The sequence below is a fragment of the Anopheles merus genome, chromosome 2L (genome assembly GCF_017562075.2).
Source record: "Anopheles merus strain MAF chromosome 2L, AmerM5.1, whole genome shotgun sequence".
NCBI lineage: Eukaryota > Metazoa > Arthropoda > Insecta > Diptera > Culicidae > Anopheles > Anopheles merus.
This window is the reverse complement of record NC_054083.1, coordinates 40,175,448-40,188,677: the sequence shown is the minus strand read 5'-3', so window position 1 is coordinate 40,188,677 and position 13,230 is coordinate 40,175,448. Positions and strand designations below refer to the sequence as shown.

General features: G+C 44.9%; 1 protein-coding gene across 1 annotated transcript in view; it reads right to left on the bottom strand.

Annotated features, from left to right (window-relative positions):
• The window catches only part of LOC121591564 (heparan sulfate glucosamine 3-O-sulfotransferase 5), a 38,854-nt gene extending 26,236 nt beyond the window's left edge, over positions 1–12,618 (bottom strand). Inside the window, exon 1 of the mRNA XM_041912214.1 lies at positions 10,885–12,618. The gene's annotated coding sequence lies outside the window, so the exon portion shown is untranslated. The remainder of the gene's footprint in view (positions 1–10,884) is intronic.
• Between the last annotated feature and the right edge of the window lie 612 nt (positions 12,619–13,230).

Here is a 13,230-nt window from a genome sequence, read left to right as displayed (position 1 = left end):
TGAAAAAAAGTAATAGCTGTGTGCAATACAACTGGATTGATAAGAATTTCAGTCATAAAAGTCCTTTTACCAGTTCTGCAAAATGTCACTGCCAATGTCATAAAACAATCTGACTGAAACAAAATCAAAAAATTAAATGTTCAAAAGTCAATTCTGTAAAATGTCACTGAGATAGTCATGCAAAATTCCGGATGAAACAAAATCATGTCAGCGTCACAAGCTTACGGTGATGATCAGAGGTGAATCTCAAACAGTTGGTGCGACCATCACATGCTTGGTGACATTTTGTGCAACCAACTCTTGGTTAGTCACTTGGTCGTGACATTTTCTGTCGGTGATCATCACGATAGTCATGGGACATATGCGATGCGTGCGAGTGGTTCCAAGAAATAAAATGAGCATGTTTTCTTGCTCTGTTTGACCCCACAGACCATCAAAGCAGACAAAGCGAGAAAGAATGCTTATTTTGTTGCTTGGAACTACACGCCAAGTATATTCCAACAATGTCGTGATTATCACCAACAGAAAATGTAGTGACCAAGTGAGTGATAAAAAAATGCTAAACAAAATGTCACCAAGCATGTGATTGGTCCAACAACTGCTTGAGTCTCACCTCTGATCACCTCAGTTGTGTAAGGGATTTGATGTGAGCTTCTTTGCAGTCATGAGTGTTGGTGACTGAAACAGTGGCTTTTGGAAGCACTGTTCACAGCCTGAAAAAAATCATGATTATGCTTGCGTCGGCATTAAACTCAGCTTGTCAGTCAGAGTATAGCGTTGAACACACGCATTCGCATGTCACGTTCGGCATGCCATGACGCTCTTTCATTGAGTATCAGCAGTGAGCATCAAGCTACCACGAATATGTTCATTGTTTTCGTTGGTGAACGTGATGCTCATGGGATTTTGCAGCACTGCTTTTTACTATAAGAATTCGAATATAGAGCAAAAATTATGTGATTTTGAAAGAATAAGAACTTACATTAATTCCACAAAATTTACACCAATGTAATTATTTAATCACACACATCCCTAAATGAAGGCTACATACATCTCATCTTTAAATTTACACATACTCAAATATTATTTTATGCTATCTAAACAGCTCTGTAAACAATCCTTCCTATCTGCAAAACCTCTTATTGCCAGATTTGAGCTTTTTTCATGAAACTTAAACTTTACTTTAACATCTCTAATAGCGTGTCGGTTGTGTGTGTGTGTGTGTGTGAAGTGTTTTCAATTTCCGTCTTTCTCGAAAACATTCACTCATTGCAGCCTGCCCCGTTCCGAACGATGCACGTACTGCTCTTAAAGCGGGAGTGGCAAGAAACGAGTGACTTTTCGATGTTGTTGCCCATTTTGCCAAACCAAACCAAAGAAGTAAAATATCCCTTAGAAAAGTATTCCTACTTTCACCCCCCGGGTCTGTACGAACCTGCTTTTACCCATTTTCTATCCTCGTTTTTTTCTACTTCAGTTTGAATCTCCTTCGCTGCGACAAGAGGTCGTTGAAGCATAGAAAACTATACCAGTTGGGGGTGAGGTGAGAAAGCGTCATCCACGTACCTACACACCAATGCAAGAGTACGTATAGGGCACCACAGTACGTGCGGAAAACGTATCGCTTAGCCGGTCCGGGGGTAAAAGCCACATGGCCAGCGAAAAAGCGCACTAATTAGTTGGAACACGTTGGTGTCGTAAAACCAAAAAAAAAAAACCAGCTTATTTCGGTACGCGTTTCATGGGGCAGACGAAAAAAGTTTAACAGCAGCAGTGACAGCAGCAAAAGGCAGGCGGACAGGGCAGGCTTGGGCAGGGCGATAGAAGAAAGTTTAGTGCTTGGAGCAATTTTATTTTTTCGCAATTTCTTTCCTTGTGTTTTCCGGGACCCCGGCCCGGGCCATGGTTAATCAATATCGGTCGGCCTGCAGCGCGTGTGTGTGTGTGTGCGTGCGTGTGTGGGCATGAGTAAGAAATAAACAAAAATCAATTGATGTTGCTTTCGTCGCTCTTTCGTAGCGGGGAAGGTTTTGTGCCGACCTAAATCACCCACACGCGTGATCGGGCAGAGGACGATTTTTTGCACGATTTTTTCGTACACATTGCAAACACACGCTTCACGTAGCCACCAAAACGTTAAGCGAGTTAAAGGTTGAGGCCAGCTTCTCTCATCCCTTTCTTCTGCATTTTTCTTTGTTTTGTTTTCTGGTCCCACCTGACTATAACCTTCTTCACATCATCTTGAGCCACAAATTTAAGCCCTGCATCAGTTTTGGCTCAAACAGCGAAAGCTTTAGTCAACACCTTCTCTGCCCATTTGTAAAGAAAGCCGTTTTTATCGACAACCAACCAAGATTGGCTTCCGACATCTGGAAGAACAAAAACTCTCTTGATTCTACTGATGAATATGCCACTTAAAGTGACGTGCTGTTGCAATCATGCGTTTTTTTTTGTTAGCATACATCAGAGAGAGAGAGAGGGAGAGAGGGAGCGCTCTTTCATTCGTCTTATATAATCTGCACCGAAAAAAAAGAAAGGAGGTACAACGTGGCAGGAAATGGAGACAGCCAGCGTTGAACAGAAAAACCTAATTAATTAAATTAAGCTTTTGCCCTTCCGGTCGGCCGACTTGTTATCGTGTGAGGCCGAGAAGCGAGCCTTTAGACTTGCCTTTCTCCTCCAAAAGAAATAAGAAAAAAAACACACACGCACAGGCACATCGTCAAGGTATAACCGATAAAGGGGATAAAGTTTTGGCAGGCTGAAGCGGTGAAGAAAATGCGAACCCAACGGCAGCAGGATGTGATCGAACCGGAACCGGAGAAGTGCTGCCATCGAATATAAATCGAGCCAAAGTTGACCTAAGCCGGCTGTGTGCGTTCGGCACACGTGAGAAGTGTTCGATCGGCCCCGGCAATGGCTCCCGGTCCGGTGGTCTTAACATAAATTAGTAAGGATCATATCTACGGCTCTGGCCGGATCACCCCGGGAACAACGCGCTGCAATCAACTGCGGCAAAGAAGGCGCGGGGAAGCATGTAGAGTGAAAGCAATTCCTACAAATAGCATCAGGACAAATCTTTTCCTTCCGCGAAGATCCGTACCGCTGGAAGGACCGGAATTTGGAGTTCGGGGGAGGAAGCCCAATACAATTTTCTTTGCACGAAAAAGGGATCGTAAACGAGAGAGACTGAGAGGGCGAAACGGAACGAGTCAGTGTTTCCAATCGAAAGGAGTTGATCCGGTTTGATTCGAGCCCTAACCGGTGAAGCTTAGCCGGGCTTAGCTCTGTTAGCTCTGTGCAATTAAATTGATCATTACGGTACAGGCCGATACGCTGCCCCATGGCTGACCCTGGCTGCCCGCCCTGTAAGTGCTTATTTCCGTGTCTACATCTGTCAGAATGCATACGTGACGAGTCACCAAACCCAGTGTGTCCCTTTCAGTCATCGCGCTCGAAAATTGATGTCAACATTGAACTTTGGAGCGCCGAGATTTGTTTGATGTTAGGCTGCGAGCAGCCAGCAGGAGCCACCACTGCCAGCTGTGTGGTCTGGGTTTATTAATTATTAGGCAGCTCAGCCCATCAACCTGTGCCCGGTGTGCGCCGGTGTCGGTTCAGGACAAACCTGCAGAGGCCCCGTAGTACATCTGGTGTGTTCTGCCGGGATTGCATTTACGGGTCGGAAGAAGGTAGCAATGAAAGAAGGGACAAAAAAGCAGCACACCACCACGTTACCTATTTGCCGGACACGCGAAATCGGTGCATTCGGTGCTATCATCTCTGCACTGCGCCAGTTGATATTGACATTCGGTGCTAGAGGGCAGAAGTGAACCCGGGCCACGCTCTGACGCTGGGGGTGAGTTATTGAAATCAAATCGAAAAGAAAGGCCAACCGTTGAGGTCGAACTGTTAGGCTGTTTAAAAAGCACCGGAAATCAGGACGGACACAGGTGGGAATGGAAATTGCAATTCGTAGCACATTACTGGGAAAGAAAAATTGGAGAACTTTTGGCACTTTTGTGACTTATGACTTTTTCCCGTAGCTACCCGCTACAGAGAAACGGTCCTTGGGTGAAAAAAGACTGGTGTCCGTTCGACGCCTGATGCTTTCAGAAACAAAAAATGTTATTATGTGGCCATAATCTGCTATCAAGATACCGATTTCACTCTTGTAAAAATAATTGTTGGGTTAAATGTGAAAAAGCTATTTATTATCGTGATGCCTAAAATGTGTAGGACACTATTTTTTTTTAAATTTTAAATCGTATATCATGGTATAAATCACGACAATAGTCTTCCAAGTCTTCCACCAAAACTTATTTTGTGATATTGTTTTAACTCAAATATAGTATTAATAAGTTCACTGCAGATGAATAATCATATAAATACTATTGAATATGTTAAATTAATAGTGTTAAATGTCTGTTTTCTATCAGAAGTTTTGTTAATAGCTACGCATATTATTATTATTATTATTATTATTATTATTATTATTATTATTATTATTATTATTATTATTATTATTATTATTATTATTATTATTATTATTATTATTATTATTATTATTATTATTATTATTATTATTATTATTATTATTATTATTATTATTATTATTATTATTATTATTATTATTATTATTATTATTATTATTATTATTATTATTATTATTATTATCACAATTCATAGAGTGCTTTTTCTGAGAGAAAGTCATAAAAGACTGCGTTGATGTTGATGAAACTGAGCTTGCAAATCGCTGCTATCCTACACTACTGCTCTAAGCAAAATGGTAAGGGATCCCAAACATCTTGGAAACTCATTTTAAACGGTTGATATTTAACAAACGGAAGTCGCCAGGACCGAAATAATGAAGCACAAATGTTGTAAAATGTTCATATTGGAAGTGAAAAATCCATCCGTGGTTGTAGAAAGCAATTAGACTGTTTTAGAGCGAAAGTATTGTTCGTTATAGCCATAGTTGGTACACTTACGCAACTTGAACAATTACATCTTTTCATAAATAGTTTTTTTTCAGCTTTATCTTTAAAAACATCTGTAACCCATAGATTTTGCTTCGATTACTACTACAAATGAGGACAAACAACTCATTCTTTGGTAGTGCAAACAAACGATTTAAATGCAACAATACATCCACCGTACAATACAACGCAACAGTACAACGTCCAGTGCGATCAGTGTGCTATTGCATCGCTTGTTACGATACGCCAGTATTATTCAGCGTTACCCTCACAAGCCACCAATGCCGCTACAATGGCAACCCGAACCCTCAATCGTGCGACGAACGTTATCGAACGTTTCGATGAGAATTTAATGGACTGATAAAAAAACGAACCCGTCCATAGAGAGCCGTCCTTCGGCATGACGGTATGACCATTTTATCGCTCCGAAACCGAACAAAACGGGGTAAACTGTCAACTGCTTTTTTTTTTTTGCAACGGTCAACCAGGCGTCTCCATCTCAGCAAGCGGCGAACCTCGCCTGTCCACTGCACTGCCTGTCCAGCGTCCTACTACCACCGCCATGACGGACAATTCGTTTAACCGTTTTCTATTCAACAGAAAGTATACCACTTTCCTGCAAACCCCTTCTTTGTGCCCCATCGTCTACCCCCGTCGAACGTTTTTTTGAAAGAGTTTCCCCCTTCCCTCCCGTAAACTCGTTTTTTTCGCTCTTTCTTCTTCACAACTTTCCAGCGTCACACACCGATGCATTGGCGATGCTATTGTGAAGTGTCAGCCAAGTAGATAGGTGACACTGCCGGCCGAGACTGCTCACGAAGCGTTTGTGGAGCGTGGAGAGCGATAAAAAAAGAGGAAAGGCGCATTAGAAGGAGAAGAAAGAAAAAAGAAGTGACGCTATTTTATTGAAACTTGTTTCGGGCGGACAATGGCGCCCAACTTTACCAATGGCGCCCGCGGTTTGTGTTGGACAGAGAAGTGAGGAAAGAAAAAGTAAAAGCTCAACCCTACTAGCGAATAGCAATGATTTGGTTTCATTCGCTTGCAATCATCGTATGAGTTGGAGGGCCAGCGCAAACAAACGCGCGTTCTGTGTGGTTAGGGTCCCACGCCGTTTCCACCGATCGAATCGATTGCACATGGTGAAGAAATGGTTGACATAGAGAAAAAAGCCCGTTGACATAACTTTTGAAACGAGAGGCGAAGCATAAAATGCTTCCTTTATATTTCAATCGTTCAACAGCACACCAGTTCAAGCACCGTGCTTGGCCTTTTGCGCATTTGACTCTTTGTCAGCACAGGCTGACCATTGGATGGCCACTCTCTTTAGGCTTGCATGTGGCGCACGTGTCCACACACGGCTTGGAAAACTGGGCAAAGGCAAGCAAAATATATCGTGAAGCATGTTTTTTTTAATGTGTAAGCTTAAGAAAAACAAACGTAAAAGCGATGGAGTGGACGCGGCAGCAAATAATCGAATGCAATCATGTCACACCGTCTGTCACTGTGTGGTCAATCATCCTGAGGGTAGGGCAAACCTGTTCAACCTTCGATTGATTGCCCATTGATGCACCGCTGGTATTGATTCTGTTTTGCTATTATTATAAATAAAAGCTTTTTTATTCAAAAAAAAAAAAGGCGAGCCTGGATTTGTGCACTTGCCAAACAAATATTTATAATAATTCGCATGAATAATTAATCCGTGTGCGTTTGTTTGCACCACGGAAAAAAGGAGATAAAACGTACCATAACCGATGCTATTTATCATACAACAAAACCAAACACGGACGATCAATTTCACTCCACACCCTGCTTCTATGACGCAAACAAAACGCCCGAACAAATCGCACATCTCCTGCCGACGAGGAGAACAAACCGCTGCCACCACCACCGCCTTGTGAAAAATGGTCCGGGCTCCAGTCGCTGCATTCGTTATGCGGTGCAGTTCTTTGTTATCGGGCTGCAGTCCACCCCCCGGCCACCCAGCCCCCTCCCCCCGGGCCCTTCCTTTTGCTGTGCACGTGACTGATGCGATTCAATTCCGTTTTTCGCGCACCATGCATGCAGCACGAGCGGCGTCAAATGGAACGATAAAATGCAACAATTTATTTATGACAGCTATCAATTCATCTCGCCACTGTGGTGCGGCGGCGGGGGTTTGATGGAACCGTGTTGGCAGAAACCTAGCAGCAACATATGCTTATTAATCGGGGCGGACAAGCAATAATGAAAGGTGAACGGCGGACGTTCCTATACAAACAGAAAACACATAGACGGGGATTTGCTATTGTTCCTGTTGCTTCTTCCTTTCTGAAAAAAAACGGCAAATGGCGGACAGACAGGGGGGGGCGTAAATGGGTTACGTGTTGCTTTGAGCCTTTTCACACTTTTTACCTGTTTTTAGAAATTTTCAAAATTAAAATAAATATCTAATGTACGACAAATTATGCTTCAATATTGAAATAAAAAGAATATCAAGCGAATAGCGTCGAGATATACAATTCAACTGAGTTTTACCTGAATTGTAATATTGCTCGAAACGATTGTGATTTTAATTGGAATTGTAAAATTCTGAACAGTGTTTCATCCTTGAAAAATACCTTTAAAACCCTTCCAACTGCATTTTTTATGATTGTTGTTCCCTATTTCGCAATATTATGTGGGAAATTCTAAAAACTAGCTAACAGTCTTGTATCTCACACAAATGAGAACAGTCCGGCATTGTTTGCTTTATTGCAAACCTCCATTTTAGCATCACAACAAGCGCACAACACCGCCGTTTCTGTCCGTTTGCTCCCATATCGTATGTGCGTTGTAAAACTGGGTCAAAATCCCATTGGAAGCCGTAACATGAACATCGCCCATGTTAGTATCACGATAAACCACGTTTGCCGTTTTCACTGCTGGTACTGTTCGCTGCTGAGCGTATTATGTGTGCGCGCTTCTACCCTGCCAGACGCCTTCCAATCCAGCTTAAACTCATCCGCACGCTAACCCAACAAAAGGCTTACTGATCCCGTCTCCTACAATACAGAAAAAAAGAACCTCCTGTGTGTAATCGTTTAAGCGTGCAGCGTTGCTTCTTGGCACTTACAACACCCTCACCAACATCCCCGTAGCATCTTGTGGCATCGCGGTGGGAAGCGAAAGTGTGGCTTGCCCGTTTTAATCTTCCCACAAATGGATCGAAAAATCTTCCCTCGCTTGCACAAACAAAAACGCCAATTTTTTTTTGCGAGCAGCTCTCCCCTTCGCTTCATTTATGGATAATGTCTTTGGCTCGTTGGTTGTGTCTGATTGCCTGATCCTGTCGGAGGGTTTTCTTTTTTGCCGCCTTCTTCTCAGTTCGCTAACTGCTGATTATTATTTTTCCACACCTTCACGTTTGTGACGCCTGCCGAACAAATTGCGCTTTCCAATTCCGCCCGCGAACGTTGCGCGTACTCTATTTCTATTCCCTCTCGCCCTACCAACCCACACACACACACACACCCGCGCACGATAATGTGGCGGCAAACAAACAAAGGATTCACGCCCCTACTCCCTCCCACACTTCCCACCACGGGCGCGGTGCAATCACGCTTGGGCTGGGGAAATGGGGGTGGATAGTGGGCAGGATCGGTACGCGATACGCTTGTCTCTCGGTGCTGTCCAATTTTCTCTTCCCCCTTCGACCTCACACAGTCCCACCCCGTAACGGAAGCCGCACGTTCCGGATGCCAAAACCGATTTACTGGCATTCGCGCGTGCCCTTGGCTGCCACCCACCCCCCCCCCCCCCCCCCCCCTGTGCCGTCATCGCAAGGACAAACGACGAGCGAACCTTAACACTTCTCCCAACCACCCCCAGAAAGCCTCTGTTGTGGGGATGGTGATTGTGAGAAACAAAAACAAAGGGAGAAAAATTACGCGAGCGAGAGAGAGAGAGAGAGAGAGAGAGCGAGAGAGAAAAAGAAGTATAAAGACAAAGAAAGGGAAGGAAAGAGAGTGTGGGGGTGGGGGAGAAAACACGACCAAAGCAAGAAGTCGAACGATGCGTTCTGCGACGGCAAAGCGCACACACACACACACATACACGGAAACCGCGAGAAGGGAAGCGTGAGAACTTCTCGATTTGTGGGAAAAACACTCCCCATCGTCCACTTTCATACCTTCACCCCCTCGAAGTGAGTTGGGATATGTGTATATGCCGCGAACTCGCCTACTCTTTGCCACACACTCACACACATACACACAAGCAGCCCGCCTGTATGCATACACATACACACACTCTGCGGTTGTTCGGTTGAAGTGAGCTGATCGGAAAGGCTACTACCACACAGTGGGATTTTTGCTCGACAACAATCCAACAAAAAAAACAATCACAGTTTACAGAAGCGCGTTGTTGGCTGATTAAATCTTTCAAGATTTTCAACAAACAAAGGATTGCAATACAATTTTTGGTATAATTTTTAGAACTTCTATACATTAAATATACACGTTTTCATAGACATGGATGAACGTTTGTATGGCATGGATTTATTGGATTGGAAACAGTCGCAAAAAACGTGGGACGAATTCAACAGTAAACCACGATGAAGGCTCCGTTTACGCCTAAATCTATGCAATGACAATTTTTAATTATTAATTTAAGCTATAATTGTTATATTGAAATAAATTCAAAGAACTCAAGAGAAACAAAACTGTAATTTTCCACGACAGCTTTAAGTTTTGGGCCAATGGGCTTTTCTAATAGTGCGTTATAGAATACTTTTGAAAGGACTTATAGAATACTTTTTAAATGACTGCCCTAATTGCGCCTAAATGTATGCAAAGTCAAGTAATAATTAGACATGGATAGTTCATTAGATTAATTGGCAATTACTGAACAAGATTATACGAGAAATAATGCAATGAATTAAGGCTTTCCGATGGACAACAAAGTAGGTTAAACTCTATTTACTTTCCCGATAACAATTGTGAAACTATTTGTGGACATTTTTCGAAATTCCTGCATCATACCGTGCCGTTTATATCCTTAACGATGCCTGCTGGATGACTGTTTTTTATGTGCTTTGGCTCTATTCCTTCACTATACACTCCACTACTACGCACGGTTTGTGAGCAAGCAAACGGCTTTTCAAAATACTACTGTATGGTCACACACACACACACACACAAAAGTGTATGTCCTCAGCCAGAAGGGAACTGTTTCTCCATGGCATTCTCCAAACCCCGGGTGCGGGTAAAGGCCTACGATTGTCTACCATCGAAATGAATCACAAGACACACACGTTTTCGCTTTGCGCAATCCTATGCTTCCATGCCCGTGGAAAACGAAACTCTCCCACACACGCAAACGAAACACTAGTTTGCTAGAAAAGAGAAATCCAACCACGAAAGGACGGACGCGAAGCAACGAACGCACGCGACGACTACGGCTGTAACCGAACAATCCGGTTCAGTGCCTGATTCTCGCAACACGCAACGAACGAACGAAGGTCCGCTCCACCGAGGACTAACTTTAGCTACTTTACCCTCACACTAACACCGCGATACACACACAAACACACACACACACAGAGACAAAAGGCCGAGAGCGCACGGTTACACAGCTACAGGGAAGGAGCGGTTTCATTCGTTATCAGTGCTTCCGCTTGCCACGGGGACGATTCGTTCGAGTAGTTTTGCCACAGTTCCGTGAGCAGCGCACAGAGACTGCGGCTGTTTGACATTTCTATTCCAAGCGGTGGAGGCGCCTCACAGATTGAAAGGAAACGGGTGGGGTGGGCAAAAAAAGGGTTTCCCAGTAGCTTTTTTAGAGATTGTTCTATAGTAACAGTAGTTTTTAATGTATCGTTTTGCAACAGAACCATTAAATTTAAATTCATTTTGGATAGTTTAACATGAAAGTTGACCATATTTACCTTCGGTTTGTTCTTTTATAAGCCCTTGCAATGTTTGTTAGGGGGCTTTAATTCCATCGCCAGTCGGGTTGATGCTATTTGATGCTCATTTTGGCTTTCTTGACCTTATTCTAACGGACGATTCCTTTCGCACGGTGCACAAAATAATGCTGGAAAGGTGCTCGCTTGACGGCAACATGATATGTTTCGTTGATTTGTGCTTAAACCGCTAAGTGTACACTATTTTGATGATGTATTTTACACCATTAAAAAAGGGTAAGAAGATACACTTCTCACGAGATTGTTTAAGCAGAAACAGAATTAGTAACAGATTTTTCCAACGCTAAGCTCCGCGAAAACTCTTTGCTGTGCGAGCTAATCTCACCATCGTATTACTCGGCAGCCCTCTTTCTTGCCGCGCTTGATTGACCTGTTCCGATGACAGGCTGCCTTTCACCAGCGAATTGTCACCGTTTCACCAACAACTGCTCACCACCACCACCAACCTAACCTAACGTGTGTGGGTTCACGGTCAACGGCATACCTTTCCTTGGCAATGGTATTGGTTGTGCTGCGCGTCAAGTTGGTTTCACTTTAAAGAGTTGCCCGAAGGACGGGCAAGAAAAAGGGCCCCTTCCGGAACAACAACAACAACAACAAAATCACTCTCACACACCCACACACTCTGGTCACGAAAAGCGGAAACACACACACACACACACACACGAGCGAGACGCTCAATTCAACACGTCCGACACGGGGACGACTTTTGTGCGACCTCCACAGCCACAGAAACCGAAACGGCTGCCAGCGCCAGCGATGATGTCCGCCGCGAAGGAAGATGTTTCCACGGGGAAGCAGGGGGAATCGCGAGCAGCACCTGGCAAGTGAAGCTTGGGGCTTTACAGTGGAGGGGAGAAACAAGGATTTCTGCTCTCCCCACAGCTCTCATGCAACATACGCGCGCACTACGCTCTTTCTCTCTCTCGCACACACGCTCACTGCTGGGGCGCCGCGGGCTGGTCGATTTCTTTCCGCAAAAGCGCTTTAAGGGATGCTTTTGGGCGCTTCTACCCCTTCACTTTTCTTCTGCCTTGCCACTGTGTTGTGTTTAGGAAGGAAGATGGAACATCATAGAGGGGTGAAAAAACACGGTCACCGCACAACTGGACACCATTGTCACTCGTTCAGTGTTTGGCGACGCAAGGAAGGCTCCGTTTTCACGCGGACACCTCTTTAAGGGGGCCGACTGACTTCAACCACTTTTCACTGGTGAAAATCCAGTACAAGAAAGAAAACGGCGACGGCCACTCACGCATACGCTCCTGGGCACGGCACTGGTAGGCCTTGCGCCGCCCCAACGAAGGCCCGAACGTGGGAGCACATTGCCACTGCCTACTACGTTTTTTATGTAATACACAGTCACACACACACACACGGCACACGTCGTCATGCACGCACTACCACCCTCCTCGTCGGTCGCACATCTTCAGTGCCGCGGATTGTTGCGTTTTGCTCGAACAGCAGGCTCTTGTTTGGCGCGGTGACGCGTCGCCGTGTTTTGACGTTGTCAGAGCCCCTGGGTCAGCCTTTGTTTGCTTGCTTGGTTTTCACTCCTCACCCTCTTCCCCCCCCCTTCTCGCTTCGTCTCACTCCTCACTGTGAGGCACGTTTCACACACGAGCACACGAGCACGAGTGCCACGATAAGGGACCGGAAATGGGCGCCGTGGTCCTGCCAGCGCCAGTGTTCATCCGTTTCTGAGCGACGCCACCAACTGGAAGGTGTCTAATATAGAACAATACAGAGAGAGAGAGAGAGAGAGAGCACAGGCGCGCAAAAGCTGTTGGGAAGCTCCGTGAAGCAGAAACTCCCAGTGGCCGGAGGCATCACTCTCCACACAAACACACCGTCTCGCTCTCGGTGGGAAAAGCTTGGTGTTGGTTGTGGAAGAATCGCTCCAAAATTGGAGCCTTCTTTGCCGCTCTGCAGAGTAGCCAGCTTTGCCCACCACCACTACTACTACACGTGCTTACTCTCTCTCCCTCTCTCTCTTTCTCAGATACATTAAAGCAATGGCTCCTAGGAAACGGGAAGCCTACGCCAGTGAACGGGTCTGGACTGGAAGGATGAACCGCGCGTGAATGCTACACCAAAAAATGCGCAAAGTACATTTCGGTGAAGATTGTATGTGTGTGTGCGTTTGTTTTTTGCTCCCATTTGCGCGGGATTGATTTTGGCGGGCGTTTTTTTGGGGAATGCCTTACGTGCGCGTGTTTCGAACGCGATTCACCCGAAGTGGTGACAATGAAACCACGGTTTACAGGCTTCGGGACGGCAAAAGGGTGGCTGCGTGCAGGGGTGAAG